Source organism: Amborella trichopoda, chromosome 12 (assembly GCF_054954075.1).
Source record: "Amborella trichopoda isolate Santa Cruz 75 chromosome 12, AtrichopodaSantaCruz75HAP2 v2.0, whole genome shotgun sequence".
Taxonomy (NCBI): domain Eukaryota; kingdom Viridiplantae; phylum Streptophyta; class Magnoliopsida; order Amborellales; family Amborellaceae; genus Amborella; species Amborella trichopoda.
This window is the reverse complement of record NC_142347.1, coordinates 16,352,465-16,375,875: the sequence shown is the minus strand read 5'-3', so window position 1 is coordinate 16,375,875 and position 23,411 is coordinate 16,352,465. Positions and strand designations below refer to the sequence as shown.

Genomic DNA, 23,411 nt, shown 5'->3' with positions numbered 1-23,411 from the left:
TGCAACATAACACAAGCTGAGCTAAGGCATATCTATGGCCTTCAGCCATATTGAAAGTAGCATATAAGCACTCGATCTGACCACATGGCTTTTAGAGTTCGGAAGTACGAAGTGACATAAGAACAGAGCGATGTAGGATGCCAAATAGGTTGGCTGGTCCCAGACGTTAGGACGACGAGGCATAGTCGTAGTTAGAGGGGGAGGAGTTTCAAAACTATTGTAAAGGGGATTATTTGGCTCCCCTTTAACCTTCTCCATGTCGAAGAAGTGATTGATTCAGATTTGAAAAGGGATGTCTTTACAATTTCACTTATTCTCTGAATACACTTATCAGACAACTGGGCATTCGAATCCCAAGATAAGAACCATCTCCAAAGATGATCTCATTCTTCAGAGTGAATTCCTCATAATGCTCACCCAGAAGAGAGAGGCCATCAATGAAGTGCAACTCCAAGAGAGACATGTTGCTCTCGCTATAGCCAAAGAAGTTGGTGTTTGTTTCAGCACAACAAGTCTCCAAGAAAGCTCGCACGACATTTGAACAGCGGTCGTACGGAAGGGCCAGGCACACGCATGCACCATGAAGCTCTGCACTTTTAAGAAGAGCAAGAAACTGCTCGCATATATCCTGGGTCTAGGAGTAGTAGCCCCAGATGAACCCGCCCTCGCCATCACATCTGAAGCTTGCTTCTGACCAGGAAGCCTTATAGTAACGAATTTTAGCCCCTAGGATTGGAAAGGTCTCGAACTTGGCAGTATTCGCATGAGTGAAATGAAAAAGAAGATCTTGTCGAGGGAGGCCATGAAAGGAGTTGGGCGTGAATTCCCTACATTCAACCTGGTTCAATAGAAAGTTGATGTTTTCAGGCCATAAAAGATGCGTTGGAAACTTTCCATCAAATTGGCACATGGGAGAGTTTCGTGATACTAAGATGCTGGTGCACGTTTTCGTCTAGTTTTCATCTTCTTTTGGGAAAGGAATGGAACGGATGACACCTGCAGCAAAGAAAAAGACAAGAGAGGTCATATGGCCGAAATATTAAAGGATATGACTTCATAAAGTTTTTAAACCTATGAACGATACCTTTATGGCTCGGATCAAGGTGCAACCCTCTGGTCCCACGCATCCCAATCAGATTTCAAGATTTCAAACCTACACCCGATGGCGTCATGGCTCAAGATGTGTCCTGACCCTTGAACTCATAAGACAACCGATGCTCCTGTGAGACCAACGAGCAAAGGTAACCAAGAGCATCACATGCATAGATCAAAAGTCGGATGCAATTGGAAGCAATTGGCCTTAGTGTTAGAGTCTATTAAAGGAAATAGTGATTTGGTTGAGAGAGAGAGAGAGGGTTTGAATGAAATGGGGTGACGAGGGGAAAACGGCAAACAACGAAAACTTGAGACTAAAGAATGAAAAAGGGGACAGGGAGAAGAGGGCTGTTCATTTGTGGCTTTTTAGAGAGAGAAAAAACGAGAGATTGCAGAGGAAAGTGGGTGAGCGAGGAATGGCAAAAAGAGCGAGAAAGGGGGTTGCGAGCGTAGATGGGCAGGTTGCAGCGGATGGGAGAGAGAGAGGAGTGGCGGATGGTGTGGAGAAGGTCGCAGCAGAGATAGTGATGTGATCGAGGCGAGGACAGGGCCATGTTGACTGCTGGTTGGCAGAAAGCAGAGAGAGCAGTGTGGTGGGGGAAGTAGGGGCTGGACTATCACAGACGGTGGAGGAGAAGATGGCGCGCAACAGGAGAGGTGATGCGTGGTGCTGATGGTGCACAGTAGGGAAGTGGAGAGCGGCGAACGTGAATGGTGGAGATGGCACGGTAATGAAGTCAAGCATGGACGGAAGGTAGAGGACGGGGTTGCAGATGGGTGGATGCCGACGGCGAGGTGGCTGAGATGGCTCGCGAGTGGGCGAGAGATGGCGGAAATAGTGAGGGCTGCTGGTCTCAGGTGTATGGAAGTGAAGAAGAGATGGGCATGTGAAGTCTTTGTGAGAGTTGGGGACAGAGGATGAGAGAGATAGGGCAAAGGGGAGGCTTAGTCATTGGTGACGGTTGACTTTGATTCCGGGCATAGGAAGATGGAAGAAAGATGAGCAAGAACGGAAGGAAAGGGGGGAAGCAGGGTGGTTGAAATGGGACAGTGATGTAGCTGAGAATTAGAGTGAGAGGAGAGCATGAGGTTGTGGAAAAGATGGGGAGAGAGCGGTTGCAGCAGGATGAGAAGTGCCTCAGTGAAATCGAGGGCTCGGCAGAGGTGAATGGTGAGTGGTAGTGGATAGCAGGGAACTAGAAGGAAGGAGAGGTGGTGGCAGCTAGGCTGTCAACTGGTTTAGGAGAACAGAGGAACTGGGAGAGGCGGAGATGGTGGTCCAGTGATGGGCTGAAGGGCGCTAGTGGTGGTTGCTGGCCGGAAGAAAGGACTTAGGTGCAGCTGAATGGGAAGGAGGTGATGGTAGCCGAGTGCAGCAGAGTTCGTCACAGGCGGCGATAGGGTGGATTGCATGAGCGGCGGTAAGGTGGGTTATACAGGCGGCAGTAAGGTAGGTTGCACAGGCGGCAGTAAGGTGGGTTGGACAGGCGGGAGTAAGGCGGGTTGCAAAGGGCGATAGGGAAGAAAAGCTGCAAATGGCGATCGCGGGGTACCACCGATCGTAAGAGGGAAAAAGGGAACACGCCAATGAGGGTACACACAAAGAGAGGAAGAAGGACAGTGGACATGGGAGACTATCAAAGGAAGAATGTGAACATGAACTATCAAATAAAGAATGAGGAGGTGGACCGAGAGTGCACAGGGAGCAGGGGATATGCAGTAGATAAAAAGATAAAATAAATAAATTAAAGTCATGCTAGACCACAAGGACAAAGAGGGAAAGGAGAAAGTTTTGGTCGTCAGATACTAGAGGGAACAGAGAAGAGGAGGGTCGTCGTACCACAAGGGAAAGAAAGAGGGAAGAAGAGAAGGAGAAAGAGTGTACTGAGTCCATTGTATAATGATATAACATGATATATATAGATTTTTGTTCAAATATGGGTGGTTAATCAAAATTTATCCTCATCGATAATAATTATAATTTATTTAAATTTAAAAAAATTCTAAAAATAAGGATAAAAAGATGGTTTTGCCGCTACTCAATAATTCATAAAATTCCACTAACGTGTTTGGTTTTCCTCGTCCGATTCGGGGTGGCTCCAGCAATCGTCCGACTAAAAGCTGATTGTTTTCTCATTGAGCTTGAAAAGACAATCGATTTGATTCCCATTTCGCGTCACGGATCATGATTTTAGGCCACTATCACGCGATGCAAAATTTACACGAAACTTGCTATCTTTGGATCGAGATTGCACCTGTTTCTTGGCGTGTCTTGATGATTTCTTCGCTGAATTATATTGATCATATCAACACAATCGTTTTGCACCAAACACAGCTCGATTTTATACCCGAATGAAGATTTTGAACTTTGGGGTTTTTGGCCAGAATCTGGAATCCGGCTATCAGAATTTACAGCAACTTTATCAGCTTCGTGAGTGAAATCCGACCGTTCATCATTCGCAAGGTTCAGTCCAAATGTAGCCTCATACATTACGTACGCGATCAAACTAGTATCGCGTTGATCTGATATGCGAGCACTGTGATAAGGCCGTTCAAGCGAGACGTGTCGCTGCTGAATTTCCTGCAACTTTTACTGTGAATCGCCAATTTCTTTCTAGGTTTTCTCCCTACTCGGGTGTTGTCACAGGGCATGCCACATATCGAAACGATCGTCTTGACGAGACGAACACGTTCACAAAGTTTGAGTGCGATCCAACTTAGGACGAGGGAGATATAATATCTGCAAGTCACCACCTGAAACTGTGAAAACAGTAAACATTAATGGTGACTTGGTGCAGGGAGAGCGTACGGGAATAGTGTGCGGCCTACCGTTTTTTAGTATTTTACCCATAACTTTATCGTGGAGCCTCTGCTTAAGCCAAAATTGCACCCTTAGGGGTTTTGGACCGTGCCGGATCCAATGGCAGTGGTCTCACAATTGTTAGATGCACCAAAAATAGAGTTCTAATTATGGGGTCTGTTTCGGGGTGTTAGAGGCTGAGTTTTTCGAAATTGTTTCTTTTTCTGGACTTCCATAGACATGTCGGATTGCGACAAAACTTGACAGGTGGCCTTTTGAAGTGGTTAGGAATATTTTCACTCATTATGGGGTAATTCTGAGACTGTCAAGAATTCCATGGTAAATCAAGACTTTATTGATCGACTTCTCCTTTATTCCGCATCAGGGACCCATGGTACTAACAAATGTCTACAAACAGGCTTAACCCATCTCAATTTTAACAATAATTTAAAGTTGCCTAGAGATTGCTTAACCCATCTCAATTTTAACAACACTTTAAAGCTGCCAAAAGATGGCTTAACCCATCGCAATTTCAACAACAATCTTGAACTGTCCATCGATGGCTTAACCCACCATCAGTATCATTGTCTGACAGTTAAAGCCTTAAAAGATTTACGGAAGTTATGACCAATTCGTTTACGTAAAGAAGGGATTGTTTCATCATGAATAAGGAATTCTCTCGTTTAACCAGCTCCATTGAACTCTAGGCTCCTTGCTTTATCACCCTTAAAATGTTAACATGGATTGAGTTGCAACGACGGAAGTGGTTACAACCCACTACCATCAACATTGATGATAATGATGAATCTCTGATTCTGTTCCTGCTAAATCATGGGGTTCGAATGTTTGAGAAGCGCTAGTGATTGCATATGTGAAGATAACCTGGTAGAAAGATCAACAACATAAGAAGATAAATACAAGAAGGTCAACCGCGTATGAAGATAAAGATCGCGCCCTGCAAGATTTATGCTTCAAACGAGTAGATAAACTCAAGATAAAGGTGGAGGGTGAAGATTAAAAGATTCGAAATGCACGATTATCCCTAAATTAGCACTATAAAAAGGGATGCTCCTCGGTTGAAGAGGAGCTTGCACTTTTTGAGAGACATAGTTTAGTAGAGAGATAGAGAGTTCTTCAGAGGTTGTGCCTTGGAAAGAACCAAGAGTAGAAGAGAGAGTAGTATTCAAGACGTGAGGAGAGATGATTGTCTCTTATGATTTGCTTGAGACCTGTTCCCTCTTGAAGACCAGACTCGAAAGATAACAAGTCCTTGCTTACAGGTATATGGGCCGATATACCCTCGACGTTATCTTTTCCCTTTAACATGTTTGTATTTTCTTCGTTAGAAATAGATGCATATGTTTCAAAGTCCAAATCAAATGTGTTCGGCTTATTTTAATTCTTTAAAGTCGATGTAAATGTAATAGATGATTAAATATCTGGAATTTCTCAGTACCCAATATAAATAATAAAGCTTGTGTTTTTTGATATGAAATGTATGGGTGAATTTGGTCCTGAATGTGATGTCCTCTGGTTTTTCCATATGGACTCTAATGTTTGTTTAAACATTCCGTAGTTCTCTTTAACACATCCACATTTCGGAGCGACTATTGGGAGTTAGTACCCTTACCTTGGGACCGTAAGGCTATAGGAGCAAGTGGATCTTTAAAAAGAAATTGAACTCAGAAGGGAGAATAGAAATATACAAAGCCAGAATTGTACCCAAGGGATTTAACCAAAAAGAAGTGGTAGACTATGATAAAACTTTTTCTCCAGTTGCTAAGTTTTCATCTATCCAAATCCTTATAGCCATAGTTGCCCATTTTGATTTTGAGGTTCATCAAATGAATATGAAAACTGCATTCCTAACTAGGGAATTAGAAGAAGAAATCTATAAGAAATAACCCGATAGATTTGAGGAAAAAGGGAAGAGAAACCTAGTGTGAAAACTTAATAAATCCCTCTATGGCTTAGAACAAGCATTACTTTAGTGGTACATAAAATTTTAAGAGACTTTAGCTTTTGCAGGGTTCTCTACTAATGATGATGACTATTATATCTATCAAAAGATCAGTGGGAGTGATGTGATGTTTGTTTTTTTGTATGTGGATGATATTCTAATTGTTAATAGCTTGATTTTGCTAGTAGTAGAGACGAAAACATTCATTGCGCAACACTTTGATATGAAGGATCTTGGCGAAGCTTCGTATGTGTTGGCCATCAAGATAATAAGAAACAGAAGAGAGAGAACCATCCAACTTTCTCAGTCAACCTATTGCTTGAGATAAATAAATGTAAGCCCATGTCTATCCCAATAGACAAAAAGTCGAAGCTCAGTAATAAAATGTGTCCTACTGAAGATGAAAAAATACAAACCATGGAGAGAGTGCCATATAGAGGCGCGATGGGATCCCTTATGTACACCATGAAGGGAATAAGGCATGACTTGTCTTTCGTCATGAGTATGGTGAGCCGATTCCAATGCAACCTTGGAGTTGAGTATTAGAAGGCAGTAAAGAGAATCCTCAAATATTTGAAAGAAACCATGAATTACGTGCTTACATATGCAGGAGGAACTGAGATTGCAATTGAGGGGTATTCGAATGCAAGATATTTTGCATATCTAGATGATGCGAAGTACGCATTTGGATATGTGTTTAAGCTTGCAGGGGGTACAGCTTCTTGAAGTCAAAGAAACAGGATGCAGTGATATTGTCCACCATGGAGGCTGAGCACGTGAAGTGCTGTTTGGTGGCCAAGGAGGCTGTATAGATTAAGCAATTTCTTAATCGACTTGACTTTCACCATGTGCGTTGTGAAGCGATAAGGATTTTCTATGACAATACAATGGCAATTTGTGTGTCAAAATAGCCATGTTTCCATAAGAACTCCAAGCATATAAAGCCATACTTCTATCACCTACGGAACAAGGTGAAATTGAGAGATATTGACATTAGCTATATATCTATAGAGCTAATGATTGCAGACCCATTAACAACGGGGGCTGCCCCTAATGTTTTTGTGAGACATGTATGAGAGATGGGGAATAGAGAAAATGAGAAAGAGAAAATATAAGGCCTTCAACGGCCAAATGGAAGATGAATGAGGCCATTAAAAGCGTTACGAGTACTTGTAAATGAATTTATATAGTGGAACTATGGTTAGCAAATCGGCGATTAAACTCCTATTTTTTCAAAAAATGAGCTTTTATGAAAAATGTTTAAAACTGCTCCCTTTTGAAAAGTTCAACAAAAAATTGTGTTCTTTTAAGAAAAACTTTAAAAGCGACTTTATGAAAAAACAAATTATACGTGACCAATAAATCATATCGTTTTTTTACCTCTAATTTTTCTTTTTTTGAAAGATAATTTTTTTGTTTTGTTTTGTGTATTGCTATTTTCATGCTTTCTTAAAAAAATATGGTAAAGAAGAAAAAATAGAAAAATTACAAATTGCAGATGAAGAAAATCACATTTTCCTTATCTCCTTCTAAAATCAACTCCACCATCTCTTCTTGCCTTTCCAAATCTTGCCCGAGCCTAAAAAAGGAGTACCCAAATCTCTACAAACTAAGCATGGTTAGGGTTTCTTTCGCTCTCTAAAATCTCTAAAATGAGCTCCACCATCCCTTCTTGCCTTTCCAAATCTTGCCTGAGCCCTAAAAATGAGTACCCATATCTCTACAAACAGTGGATAGTTAGGATTTCTTTCTCTCTCTAAAATCAACTCCACCATCTTTTCTTGCCTTTCCAAAACTTGCCTGAGCCCTAGGGTTTCTTTCTCTCTATAAAAACATTGTTCCCAAATTTTACCCGACCCCTGGTTAGGGTTTCTTTTTCTCTCTAAATACGGAGCAACGAAGTCCCAATAGTTGCCATGCCAAAGCCCTGTTTTAAGCTTCTTCGAAGCCATTGTATGAGAGTACAAGAGGTATTAATATATCGGTTTTATTAACTCTATTCATTTCACAAAAATGAGGACAAAAAAATTATATGCTCTAAGGATCATTGTGTACTTCTACACTATAATTAGAAAACATTATTGGGATTATTGTTAAGCTACCATGTTAGTTTATATTATTGGGATTATTGTTAGGTTACCATGCTAGAAAACTATATACAAATTAAACACATAGTTATCTAATTTTTTGACTCCGAATTTTTGAGCTTACTCCAATGTATTGACAAAATCGTTACATGAAGTATTTTTGCCAATTCGTATTTTTGACCTGATTTTTTCACCTGAATTTTAAAAATAAAAATGATTTGTTTTCGATTTTATGGTGAGCCGATTTATTGATAGTCCCCGACTTGCTAACTATGAGTGGAATATGAACTCAGTGGGAGTGTGGTCTCATGTGGACCACACTAAGCAAATGATGTTTGCTGATACCAGACGTGCTAGGCCAATCTGGTTGGGAAAAACCCATGACACTTGGGCATAGAAAACAAATCATTAAGGGTTATGATGTGTTATCTCTTGATGAGGTCCGAGTATACATGAAAGAGTGAGCCGAAGGACTGTATGACCCTTGCGTGTGATGGAGGCCTTTAGAGACAGCGTCAAAGCCTATCTATGTACCATCACAAGACAAGCACATTGATAGCTGTTTTCAAGAAAACGAACCACCTTTCATGGTGAAGCATGTGCATGTACAAGAGATAACCCTTATACCCCATCGAGCAATGGATTGCATCAGGTCTAGGTGATATTAGTTTGTCTCTAAGGGAGAACCTGAAATCCATAGATTGGGATGACAACCCCTTGCCAATTGGGTAGACTTTGGTGTTCCACTAATGATCCTTTACATGGACTGTGGGTTATGATCAATGTTGGGTCAGTTTGAGAAAGCGAGTGTGGACCGTAGTCCACAGTTGAAGGTGGAGTACTCTAGTGTATATTTATTCCAGACCATATGAATCCTTTTCCTATCAAAATATTTAATTATGTTTATTTTAATAATGTATTATTTTTAGAATTGTTATTTGAATTTATCTCTGGATATTTTATTTATCAAATTTAGATTTATAAAAAATAGAGATATTCATTTTAACTTGATTTAATTATTCAACTATGATTTTATAAATTTCTAAAAATTATTAATTTTAAATATTACATGAGAGGCCCAGTAGGTTTTATAGGCCCACCATAACAATTGGGTGGGGCCCATTGTGTGCCACCTATGGTGGCATGTCCCACCCTAAGGAGTTTTTATTTTAACAGAGCACAAGCTCTTATATTGAGGGATAAGTAAGTTGTGTTTTGGAAAGCATGAGCTTTGAGAAAATTTTGATTCAAATTTTTAGTATGTGTGAGAAGGCTTGAGCATAAAATTAAAAAAAATAATATTATCATATATTATTTTCTAATTTGAATTAATTGATGAGAAAATAGTTTAGGAAGTGAAGGATAATGGTTTTAGTGCCTTTCATATGATCTTGATGGCCTATCTATGGTATGAAAGACTCATATCTCTCACATCACAAGTTACCCAAGATCAATGGTGCATATTCAATCTCACATGAAGAGACATACCATGGAGACCCTAAGAAATCTTAAATCTCTTGAAACATTATAAAAAGAAGAGTACCCTATCCAAAATCTCTACACCCAAGTTTCTATCTCTCTCTCTCTCATATCTCTTATAGAGGGCATGCCCCACTCTAGGAAACATCTCTCTCTCTCTCTCTCTCTCTCTCTCTCTCTCTCATGCAAACCAAAGGGGCATACCCCACTCTCTTGGATCTCTTTCATATCTCCCATCTCTCATCTTATGTTAGGGTTAAGTGTTTGGGTTATCACAGATGAGATACTATCTCTCAAATAGGTTATTAAAGGTGTTCACCCATAGTTGAGTTTTACGATTGAAATGAGGTTCATATTCCATTAGTTTGACTTGGCCTAAACTTGCTTTTCTGGTTGAGATTGAAGCTTGACTATTTATCTCAAGCCATTGGAAGGTGGTGACTTGATGTGGGGTTTAAAAAGCTCGAGTGAGGTAATCTTCGGCACCTTTTTTTGTTTCTTTGCATATTTACTTATTGTCTTAATTTATTCCCAAGCATAGGTTTTGTCTTTTTTTTATTATTGAAAGAAAGGTTTTGAATAGCTTCAAGTATTTTATTTTTTATATTTTGATTTGAAGTTGATTTATTATAGAAACGACTACTTGTAAGTGATCAAAGCTGTGAAGAAAAAAAATAAAAAATATACATATATATATATATACACTCCGGCTAGATCACACGAATCATTCTTTTAGTTCTAAATATATGCACTCCGGCTAGATCACACGAATCATTCTTTCAGTTCTAAATCATAATTGTTAAATCATGCTCCTTCCTAACTTCCTTTTGCTTCTTGGGAGGACAAACTTATTTAATGCTTTAGCAAGCAAGTATTCCATGATTTTGGCATCATCCTTTCACTTAAATGAATACAATTCTAATAAATGATTCTTTAATGTAATCATCCTTGGCTATTGCACTTGTAACTAGTTTTACTTAGCAGGTCCTTGACCAACAACTTATGCTGCTGATCTTGACCCCTGTTGGTTCTTTAGTTATTCCTGATTTTAAAGGTTTGTTTTTGCTTATTGCTTGGATTGTTTTCTTTCCTGGGAGCTTTAAATTTTTAAAAGTCCCTCCATTACCGTGGCTCAAATGGCATCTTGGATTATTAGTCGATGAAGGTCTTGTTCTTGGGGTGCTAATGGACTTGTGGCGGGGCTTTGATTTCATGAGTTGTAGATTCCCCTTCTTGTCAACTAGAGCTTTAGGCCAGCATTAGAGCTTTAAACACTTTTGAAGTCCCCCTCTTGCCAAAGAGCATTTTGTTCTCTTGCTTGAGAGAGATTATGAATCTAGAATCCTCTATCTTATTACATTACAGTGAAAAAAGTTGAAAAGAAGTTGTCAGTAATAGATTACGTAGAGTAATAGGTAAAAAAAATTTCCAACCAAGATTTAATAGTTGGTCCATTCTCAATCCTGGGTAAAGTCCATCCCCTGTTGCCTTTAATGTGTAGAAGGGGTTGACGTGTAATATATTATTATTATGAGAGGTGCACAAAGAATTATGATGCCTAGACCTTGTATTCTGGATTGTCTGGAGAAAATATTCATCACCTTGTAACCTGTCCGGGTATCGGCAATGCTCATTCTGTCACCTGTCCCATGACATGGCCTTCACATCTTGAGCACCATGGTTGAACCATATGCTCCTTATGCACACTTTGATTACACTAATCGAAGGGCTAAGGGTGAGTATTCTGTGCAAGCGGAGCCCGAGGCTATTTTTTCCCAGCCCAGTGTGTCTATACTTTGCATCTCTGGCCACTGAAGGGTTTGCCTCCCTACGAGCTTGAGCCAAGAGTCATCATGACCTGGCCCATCAGGACTTGCTTTTTTTTTTTTTTTTCTATTTATCCATAAAAAAATAATATCTACTAGGCTGCCCCCTCCTAACTTATTATTAGGTCTAGGCTGGGCCACCTGGACTAGAAATAGGGTCAGGCATAGGCCAAGGCCCTTTTTGCCCGAGCTGTGCTCTGGCTAGGCTTGCCCCATGGCCACCCTTGTGTAGATCATTTTGAGGAAGTACTCGCTGTTGTCCGACCCTTCAAAATTCATCTCCAAGATGGAGCATTTTGCATCCAAACAGGTCCATCAAAGATAATCTATTTTGTGGCTTTTTTCCAAATGCGCCATTTTAAGACCTGATTAAGACCAATATAGTTAATTTAAGACGTGTCCGAATCTTAAATCTCTGAAAACTAAGGACAATTCAACAAGGGGTCATTTGGATATTTGAAAATATATTTTCAGAAATGTTTTTCAATGGAGATGGCATTTGGTTCAAAATTTAGGGACCGAAAAGTAGTTCTGCCCGTATTTGATTTTTTTATTTCAAGCCAAAAATAAAAGCAATTTGTATGGTTATCTTTACTATCCAAAATTGATTTCCAGCTATATTTCTTCGTTACCGATATGTCCACTTTATGATATACAATTAATTTCACTTTATGAAATACAATTCATTTCACAAAAGCACCTTCACAAATTAGAGAGAAAAACTATTTCAAATTTTACGTTTTAAAGAGAGAAACTATTTCTAATTTTAGAGAGAAACTATCGAAAATTTTAGAGAAAAAAAATATTTTAAAATTTGAGAGAGAGAAACTATATCAAATTTTAAAGAGAGAAGTATCTAATTTTTTTTAGAGAGAGAAACTATCTAAAAAATTATTGAGAAAAAAACTATCTCAAAATTTAAGTTTTAGAAAGAAAAAGTACTTCAAATTTTTTAAATAGAGAAACTATCTCAAATTTTAAGTTTTACACAGATAAAGCACCTAAAAATTCTTAGAGAGGGAAACAATCTCAAATATTAAGTTTTATAGAGAGAAAGTACCAGAAAATTTTGAGAGGGAAACTATCTCAAAATTTTTAAAGAGAGAAACTATTTCAATTTTCAAGTTTTAGATAGAGAAAATACTTGAAAATTTTTCGAGATAGAAACTATCTCAAAACTTTTAAATTTTAAATTTTTAGAAAAACAAATAACTTGAAAATATAGATAGAGAGAAACTATCGTAAATTTTTTAAAAAGAGAAACTATCTCAAATTTTATAGAGAGAAACTATATCAAAATATTTAGAGAGAGAAAGTATTTGAAAATTTTTAGTGGGAGAAAATATCTCATAATTTTTAGAGAGATAAACTATCTTAAATTTTAGAGAGAGAAACTATCTAAAATTTTAAATTTTAGAGAGTAAGTACTTAAAAATTTGTAGAGAGAGAAATATCTCAAAATTTTTAGGGGGAGAAACTGTATCGAAAATTTTAAAGAGAGACTATATGAAATTTTAAGTTTTATAGAGAGACAGTAGTTGAAAATTTTTAGAGAGAGAAACTGTCTCTAAATTTTAGAGAGAAACTATATCAAATTTTAAATTTTATAGAGAGAATGTGTCTTAAAATTTTAGTGAGAGAAAGAGATAAACTATATCAAATTTTAGATAGAGAAACTATGTAAAAGTTTTTAGAGAGAAACTATCTAATAATTGTTAGCGAGAAAAACTATATCATATTTTAATTTTTAATAATAAAATAAAATAAAAAATATTTTGCATCCATATACCATCCAAATACAAAAAATAAAAATAAAAAAATAAATACAATAAAAAAATATTTAACAAAAATTAAAATAAAAAACCATGAAATCATTATGCATCCATGCACCATCTAAATTGTTAAGGAAGAGATTGTCTTTTTACTGTCTTTCATAACATTGTGTAGGGTATTTGTTCATTTTCCTTTTTTACCCTCAAGGGTATTTTTGTCTTATATATATATATATAGGAAAAAGATCCTGTCAACCCAATGGCGTACTGCTAACGGCCCAGATTGAATCTAGGCCAACGGTAATGGCCCAAATTGAATCTAGGCCAATCTGACGATATTAGAAGTCCGATCGTGTTTGAATTTTAATTTTTTTCTAACATCAGAATGATCTGAAATTTAGAGTGTTTATATTTTAAAAATAGGTAAATCTTTGAAAAATATATAAAAAAGTATTTTACATGAAAATAATTGACCAAAATACCCTTGTAAAGTTTCGAGGGTATTTTGGTACAAACAAATTTGTAGATTATTATTATTATTATTTATTAGGTGCGCCTTGATGAGAAGAACATACATCTAAAATTTTAAGTAATTTGAATTTATAGAAAAAAAAATTAAAATTCAAACACGAAAAAAGGTTGTGACCGTCAGATCGGCCCAGATTCAATATGGGCCATTGGCGTTTACTGTAGCGGTCAGCTAGTGGGCGTACTGAATCCACACTCATATATATATATATATATATATATATATATATATATATATATATATATATATATATATATATATATATATATATATATATAGGGCAATGATTTCATGCAAATGATAATATGATGCTACAACGTTAAAAAACCATCTTATGGCCATTTGTTTAATCCAAATTTTGAAATATACACTATTTCCATTCTAAGAACAATCACAAAAAAATAAAAAATTGAAAAAACAACCTAGAAAGTATGTTTTTTAGACCAATGCACATAGGCCGTTCGTTTTTTTGATATGCTTAAATCTAGGCTTTAGAAGGATTTTTTCATTTCCAATTCTTTTGGATGGCTTTATTATTATTAGATGAATAATGTTAAAAACAGAAAAAGTGATTTTGAGTTTATAAAGGCTAAGATCTTGAAATTCACAAAATGAATACTCTAGATTCGTTTTTGGAAGGGATTCATTTTGACTATATCTAGGGTTCAAATTGAACTTTTTTTTTTTTTGAGATTGATTATTGAGATGAAGAGAGTGGTGTGTAAAATTTGAGGTCATACAAGTACCACAAACATGGTTTTTTAGAAGTGTCGTTGTATTATACTGTGATACAACCGTTGCATTGAATCATTGCTCATATATATATATATATATATATATATATATATATATATATATATATATATATATATATATATATATATATATATATATATAGGAAAACACTACATAACGCCTATTGGCGAAAATGAACAGTGATTTCGCATACCCCCATCACTGTCAAAAGTTCATCGTGCGGTCACAATTGTCCGGTAGTGTTTTATTTTTCATTTTTTTTTAAAAAAAAATCGGAATAACCTGAAATTTAGAGCGTGTATTCATAAAAAATAGGGGAATCTTTGAAAATTATACAAAATTATTTTACATGAAACAAATTGATCAAAATACCCCAAAATATTTTGGGGGTATTTTCGTTAATTTATTTTTTACCGATATTTTTTTTTATATTTTTATTATATGCGCCTCAGTAAGATGTACCTCAGTAAGATATACTTACTCTCCAAATTTCAAGTCATTTCGATTTGTAGAAAAAAAATGAAAAAATAAAACACTATTGGACAATCGTGACCGTGATGAAATTTAAACGGTGATGAGGGTAGCCAAAATCACTATTCATTTTGAACAGTGATTTCACCTACCCTCATCACCGTCCAAAGGTCATCGCACGGTCACTATTGTCCGATAGTGTTTCATTATTTTTTAAAAAAATCAGAATGATCTGAAATTTAGAACGTGTGTTCATAAAAAATAAAGGAATTTACCAAAAATATAAAAACAATATTTTACATAAAATAAATTGAGCAAAATACCCTCAAAAAGCTTTTGGAGTATTTTGGTCAATATTGTTTTCATGAAATATTTTTTTTTATATTTTTATTAGGTGCACCTCACTAAGATTTACATATGCTCCAAGTTTCATATCATTCTGATTTGTAGAAAACAAATGAAAACTAAAACACTTCTGGACAATCGTGACCGTGTGATGAACTTTGGATGGTGATGAGGGCAAGCGAAATCATTGTTCATTTTCACCTATAGGCGATGGGAAGACTTTTCCTATATATATATATATATATATATATATATATATATATATATATATGGATAAAGAAGGATTTTTTGTACGCCCATGGGCATACTACTACAGTAAACGCCCATGGCCCAAATTGAATTTGGGCCAATCTGATGATCATGGATGTTCAGTAGTGTTTGAAATTTAATTTAATTTTTTTTACAAATCTAAATTACTTGAAATTTTAGCTGTGTGCTCTTAAAAAATAAGAGAATCTACGAAAAGTATTAAAAAAATATTTTACATGAAATAAATTGACCAAAATACCGCCAAAACGTTTCGGGGTATTTTGATCAATTTTATTGTCACAAATTATTTTTTTTATATTTTTATTAGGTGCGCCTTGATGAGAAGAACACACACCTAAAATTTTAAGTGATTTGAATTTATAGAAAAAAATTAAAATTAAAATAAGAAAATAAGGTCATACCATCAGATCAGCCCAGATTCAATCTGAATCATTGACGTTTACTATAACAGTCAGCGAGTGGGCGTACAGAATCCACTACACACACACACACACACATAGATATATATATATATATATAGGAAAACACTACGCAACGCCTATAGGCAAAAATGAACAGTGATTTCGCCTACCCCCATGACCGTCTAAAGTTCATCGCGCTGTCACTATTGTGCGGTAGCATTTCATTTTTTCATTTCTTTTTTACAAATCAGAATGACCTGAAATTTGGAACGTGTATTCATAAAAAATAGGGGAATATTAAAAAATGATAATTCTTTTTTACATGAATAAAATTGATCAAAATACCCTTAAAAAGTTTAGGGGGTATTTTGGTCAATTTATATTTCACGGATAATGTTTTTTATATTTTTGTTAGATGCGCTTAATACGATGTACATACCCTCCAAATTTCAGGTCATTCCGATTTACAGAAAAAAATGAAAAATAAAACACTACTGGACAATCGTGACCGCGCGATGAAACTTGGACGGTAATGAGAGTAAGCGAAATCACTATTTATTTTCGCCTATAAACGTGTGTATATATATATATATATATATATATATATATATATATATATATATATATATATATATATATATATATATATAATCGTTGAGTTGAATATGTCATTGAGGTATTCTCTTTCTCTCTCCCCAAATAAATTCGCACAAATAGAAAAATAAATAAAATTCTCTCATAGCTTGTAACGTGATGGGATGACGAGCATTTTGCAACCGTATCTTTAATCACCTACTCACAACGAGCTTGGACTTGTGAAATGCAATAACGGCAGAGAGCGCTTTTATTAGCTCCAATAAACTCCCTTGATTACTTAATTGAATGCTATAAATAGTCAACACGACATATTTTTATCCAATGGACTTTGGATTATTATTGAAACATAAAAGGCTTACAAGTATCTATTTTGAGCCATCCATCTTCATGAAAGGATGTTTGAGATGGTGAGAATTGGGGAAAGGGTTGGGTCGTGGTGACGGCAACTGCACACCATAATCATCACGTTATGATTTTCATTTTCACTGACACCACCTTAACACTTTTAAAAAAATTAAATCTTAATTTATCAAAAAAAAACTTAAATTATTTGAAAAAATAAATAGGAAACCATCTTCCGCATTGAATTGTCCAACAAAAAAAAAAAAAAAAAAAATGCTTGAGATGAACTATTTGTGTTTGAGCCTACGACTGCATGCATGACTAAGCAAAAGAAAGTCTTGATTGTGATTTGAAGAGAATGGATGGTTGAGAGTGGGCAAAGAAACTAATTTTTTTAAAAAAAATTTAAAATTATGAATGATGGAAAAGTATGGGTCCACGTCACGTAAACACAAGAACGGCCCACAAGCACCCTCCCAAGAGGTTTCAAAAGTCAGAAAATGGAGGAGCCCAATTACATGTAGTCAAAGACTTTTAGAATAAATTAGATAAACTTATATTTTTCTTTTGGGATTTTGGGTGGAGTTTCTTGTGTCGGAATTTCAACAGTGAACGCGTAACACTCCGGGGTTACAGGGACGCTAATGTATCCGTACAATGCCAACGCCGAAAATTCAAGAATTGCACTCTCTATCACTCCGTCATAACTGACCATATTTTGAAGCTATATTTTTTAGGCATAAAAAAAGAAAAGAAAGGATATGATATCTTGGGGGCCCTTTTTTCTAGGGTCGGCAATAGGCCTGGCATCCTGGCCTAGCTTTATAAAACTAGGGTCCGGGCCACAAATTGTGACCGGAGGGCTGGTTAGGCCAGGTCCAACGCTATTTAGGGTCAAGGCTTTTTCGGCCCAATCAGGGTCGAACTAGGTTCGGCCTGATCAAGATTGGGCTAGAGCAGGGCGAGCCAAGTCCAACCCTATCTAGGGCCAAGGCTTTTTTGGCCCAATCAAGGTCGAGCTAGGCTCGGCCTGATCAAGACTGGGCTAGAGCAGGGCGAGCGGGGCCGACCATTTTCCAACCCTAATTTTCTCGATCCAAATTCCAACAACCTTAAAAGAGGGCATTAAGAGGGATGGCAGGTGGGTACATGTTACCGACACCTCAATTCGCATACACGGGAAAGAAAGTGAAGGTTCACACCAACCTGACCAAAATTCCTCTTTTGACTTTGAAAAACACAGCTGAATCAAATCATCCTTAATTTCAAAGCCGAAAAGCCTCAAAGTGTGAAGCCCTTGTGCCATTCCATGCCCAACCTCACCCCCCACTTTCCAAACACTCACCTTCCCCCCTTTCTCAACACTTATAAATACTCAGACTCCAAAACCACACAATGCATCTTATCAACTCAACTCTCCTTTTGAAAACTAACTCAGGACTTGTGAATTGCTCTCTCCAAGTATTAGAATGAAGAAAGACTTGATTTTGGTTCTTTTTGTGGCTGTGATACTTGTTTTGCTTTTCCAGCCTTCTTCTGTATTTGCAGGCAGGCCCTTTCTAGGCGATGCCGAGTTGGGTTTATCTGGCAGGCCGTTTCTAGGCGACACCGAGTTGGTTTTATCTAATGAGAGAGGCAGAGTTTTTGAGACCCCTGATGTTCGACAATCACATATGGGTGTGAGGATTGGTATGTTATCGCATAGACTGGCTTCTGGGCCTAGCAGGAAGGGGGCTGGGCACTAGTTTCGTTTTCCTCTGTCTTTTTCGTTTTTTCTTTTCTCTTGTTATTGATTATGTATTTGTGGGAAATACATTTATACACACAAAATTTGTTTGTTCCTTATTCAATGAATGGAAGGTTGAATTTCATAATTCTTTTGAATAGTTAATATTGTGATGTTCAAAGGTGATCCGCAAGGTTTATGATACCGATCTTTTCGAATGGCGAAGGATTGTATTGCCGTTGAGGACTACAACTCATACAAAAAGAAAGAAAAAATTTATATAAGATTGCAACCTTAAGATATTAAGGTAAGATGCACATAAAAAGTCCTTTAGAAGAGAGTGTTATGATATTGAAGAGTAACTCGGCCTGAGTACAAGTTACTCGGCCTGAGTCCAGCCAAGCCAAAAAGTATTAAAAAATAAAAAATACAAAAAAGCCAAAAAATAAGAAAAATATGTTTAAAGTAAAATAAAACAAAAGCACAACTAAATTAGGTAAAAAAATCGGTAAAAAAATGGATTTAGAAAAAATCAATTTGTGATGGGCGGTCTTTTGGAAATAATCCAAAAGAGACAGTAAAAATAAATACTTATGGCCAAAAACATTTTCCAATCTTTTTTAAAATGATAGAAAACATAAACAAAATATGTTACAAATAAATTTCTTATATTTTTAGATTTTTATAATTTTCTTGAATTGTTTTAACATCCCCTGTCAAACCACCCAACTTGGGGATCATCGGACTCTCCAGGGCAGCAAGTCTGAGTTGGATCGCTCGAGTTTTTTTCCACACTGGGCAATATAAAGAGGTTAAAAGGGAAAAGAATATAAAGATTAACCGTTCAATAAATAAATAAATAAATGATGATTAACTTTGAAAATATATTAGGACGATATTTGAAAAGAAAAAAAAAATAGATACAACAGAATTTTAGTGAATATAACGATGGTCGCATTATTATTTCTAATGTACCGAAGAACATGTCTTGTGCCTGTGAATATAATGAGCAATTTATAGTGAAAGGAGAAATAGTGTTTTGGGGAATAAGGTCAATGAGATACATATTATACGATGTGGCTTGCATATGGTTGCAACCTTAAGCAGTCAAAGTAGTGTGCACCACTATACTCTGTCTTAACATGCAATTTTAGTGCGGAAAATTTTAAAGATAGTGTGAGAATCTATTTTTATTTTTAATTAAAAATTTTAAACTTTAAAAATAGTTCAAACCAAGCAGATTTATAAACACATAATACCATTGAAAATGGATGGAGCAGACAATATGTTGCAAGTTGTACTATTTTTGTTATTTGAAATCATTTTTTCCTTCATGTCCGTATATCTCGATGTCAAGATGATCAATTAGATTATTATTTTTTGATAAAGATAGTTACAAAAGATTAACATCATCGGTACATAAGATAAACTCCTGGTTGACTCCTCTTTTAGCAAGTCCATCAGCCAATGAGTTGGTCTCCCTATAGATATGGTGAAAAGATAACGTCAAATCACCCACCATATCCATGATCTGGCACAAAATTGTATGGTACTCCCTTGGGACTCGTTGCTCATTATTGTACATCTCACCACATTCATCAAGTCCCCTTCCACCATGTAAAGTGTACCTAGATTCTTAGCAACAAAAAAGCAGAGTCCATGAAGTAAGGCCTTAAATTCGGCAACGTTAGCTGTTGCTACACCAATCGGACTTGCATAATCAAAAATCACCGCACCTTTCCAATCTTTAACCACTCCTCCTATACCTACAACACCAGGGTTACCCATAGAGCTGCCATCAAAATTCAATTTGAAGCAGCCTTGAGCCGATGGAATCTAACGCCCAACTAATGATCAATTAAAAACCTTTACAACACCAACGCAGCCTTGTTAGAATGATATTTTAGGTATTCTAAGGTGTCAATCTTTTATAAACTTCTTCAATATGTAAATATCCTCCAAGGAAAAAGTTTTTACATGGTTGCAACCTTACACTATTAAAGTAAGGTGCACCTCAAAAATCCTCTAAAAGAGAGACCGGAGAACCCTCCAATTAATCGTCATGATTTCGAGATGTGTGGATATAGATAAAAGATTTTAAGTACTAAAAATAATACATCTTGTAACAAGTAATTTAAATCATTTATTTTCAAAACTTTCAACTATTTATAGATATTCTCAATATGTACTATTTTTTGAAATTTTAAATTTCATAACTAGAGATAAAACTAAATTTTCAAGCCATCATGAGATTTGTAACAAGGGAAGTACTTCTTCAAGCAAATTTTAGAGGTGTACCTTATTTGTACAGTATACAAGGGTGCCTTATACAAACCTCACCAAACCTATACCAAATTATCCCACGTAGAAGAATCTCAACATTATACAAACCTCAGCACACATATACCAAATTATGCCCCCTAGAAGGATTTCAACATTTCTAAAACCAATCAAATAGTTCAAGATGTGGTAATATTCTCAATATCAATTGCTTCAAAATAGGATGAAGTTTCTATAGGGCAAGCTTTATGAAAACAAAATAAAGCCTCACCTCAAATCCTTGTCCAGAAAGCATGTTCAGCATTGGAAATTCTTCATGGTGGCTTTATAATTAATTTCCAATACCGACAATAAAATTAAAAAGCTTGCGGATTTGTGAACACTTATTTTTAGGGGAAAATGGATGGTCTAGATGATTTGTTGACGCACTATTTTTAGAATTTCAAATTCTAATTGTTTTTGCACAACTATAATGTTCAAGCTGAAATGATCGATTTAAAAGTTTTTCAACACTTGAATTACAATTTTCAATGAGTTATGAGAAGTGGCTTTTCTTATTTTGATAGGAATGCAGCCCTATCAAACCAACTTAAATTTCAAGAATACTCCAAGTGATTAATTTTGTCAAGGTGCTGAGACTCGCCTCATCCAAGATACTAGCTCCTTGACCAAGGCGAGTTACTCAAGCGAGTTCAAATAACTTGCCCCAGTGAAAAAATAACAAAAAACAAATAACAAATAACAAAATAAACAGGATGTATTATACAACATATTCAAAACTTACAACTACCTAGAAAGGTTGTCTTGGTTAGATGCCATGGCCCTGTACACAAGGTCCAAGGATGGGATCGAATCGGAGAATTTTTCTAAGAGGGTTATATGTTCTCCTAATTAAATAATATGCCTTCTTATAACTAGCTAGAGGTCTAGGGCTTGAACCACATCTGTCTTGAAAATTTTCAAGGCTAGCCAGAACGCCATTCTAGGTGTCTCGTATTAATATTCATATATCTGCTTGATCGTTACCATTTCTGGAACTATAAATTTCATAATTGGGGAGAACAATAGATTTTCACATTATTACAAGTTTCGGTATAGTTTTGAGGTGCACATACTTAAATAGTAGTATAAGGTTGACACCTTATACAAACTTCACCCTTATGTATGCATTAAAGAGGGCTGTCCTCTAACACAAAGGACGAGCCTAGAAGGCCCAGCATTATGAGAGGTTGGTGTTTGAGGTGGTTGAACCTTAACATTGAGGCCCAGTAACCGTAAGGATTAACCAATTAGTTGTATGAATACTTTTGAACAAAGACATAATATTAACTATGGGGTGCGGTTTGTATAGAATGGAGGCTCTAAACAACAAAGTAAAATGCACCTTCAAATAGTATCGAGAAATGTGGTTTCAATATTGGAAATCTTTGTGATAGCCTTAAAATATAGGGAAAATATCTCTGAACACCCTAATTTGGTATATCCTTTCTTTGTAGACCCTCAATTTAAAGTCAATCTGGTGGCATTAACTTTTTTAAAAACTTATCTTTTAACCCCTTAATCTCAATTAACTCAAATATTTTGTTTTTGTTACTTTTTTTGTGCTAAACAAATATGTGAAGGACATCAACGCCCAACATCTCTCTTTAATTCATTTCACTCCGCTTTCACTCTTTTCCCTCACTATTTCTCTCTCGCTCTCATACTCTGCGTCCCTCTGTTTTTCTCCCCCAAACCTTCTCTCTCTCTCTCGCCCAGCCCCCATCTCTCCACAATTTTTCTCTCTAGTTTCTCTCTAAACGGCTACAGATTTTCTAACCCTATAATTTTTTGCTCTTTCCACTGCTTTTCTCTTTTGGTGATGGTTATTGAGGCAGTGACCTTGATGGGTTGGGGATTGGGGTTGCCTCTTTGTTCTCTCTTCTTCCTCGTTCTATCTCTCTAACGTTGGGGGCAAAGGTTTTTAATGAATCTCTCCATCTCTCTATCGTCTCCCTCTATTTTTAGCTTTTCCATCACTCCATCTCCTTTATCCCAGTAGTTGGGTGCTTTCTCTGTCTATCTTTATAAGGACCAAGGTTTTTCTGGCCATGGAAATACACACGGCAGTAGAAATGTGAAAGAGACGGGCAACGCCATTTGTAAAGTGAAAGGAGAATGTCGTGCTTGAAGAGAGAGAAAGAACAACGCCACGTGTGAAAAGAGAGAAAGAGCAATGTCGCGTGTGAAGAGAGAGAAAGAGCAATGTTGTACGTGAAGAGAGAGAAGGAGCAGCACCAAGAGAGAGAGAGGCAACGCTGTAGGGGTAAGGAGAAGAAGAAGGAAATTTCACAAACAACAATAAGATGGAGCAAATGGACTAGCACCGTGTGTGTAGCGCCGTGCGTGACGCTACCGTGCATAAAAAGTGATTGCCACCTACTGAGTGCATGCAGCCACACATTGTCACTTGTCCAATTGCATGTGTGGTGTATGCCACCTGTCAACACTTGGGCTTCCACCTCCCACCAAGGGAGTACTTAAGCCTCTCCCTCTCCTACACACCATTCACTTCACCCTCTCTCTCTCTAGAGCCTTTCAACTTAGAGCCCCTTTTGTTAGCCATTGTTCACTATTGAAGAACCTTATTAGAAGCATGAGGAGGAGAATGTGGGAGAAGATTTGGAGGGACAGCC

At 36.5% G+C, this 23,411-nt stretch overlaps 1 long non-coding RNA gene across 1 annotated transcript; it reads right to left on the bottom strand.

Moving 5' to 3' along the window:
- Positions 1 to 259: 259 nt before the first annotated feature.
- Positions 260 to 2,676, bottom strand: LOC148779469 (uncharacterized). The gene is made up of 2 exons (XR_016045204.1): positions 1,085 to 2,676; positions 260 to 996 (listed from the first exon to the last, which is right to left on the bottom strand). It is a non-coding gene; the product is annotated as an uncharacterized LOC148779469 (long non-coding RNA).
- Between the last annotated feature and the right edge of the window lie 20,735 nt (positions 2,677 to 23,411).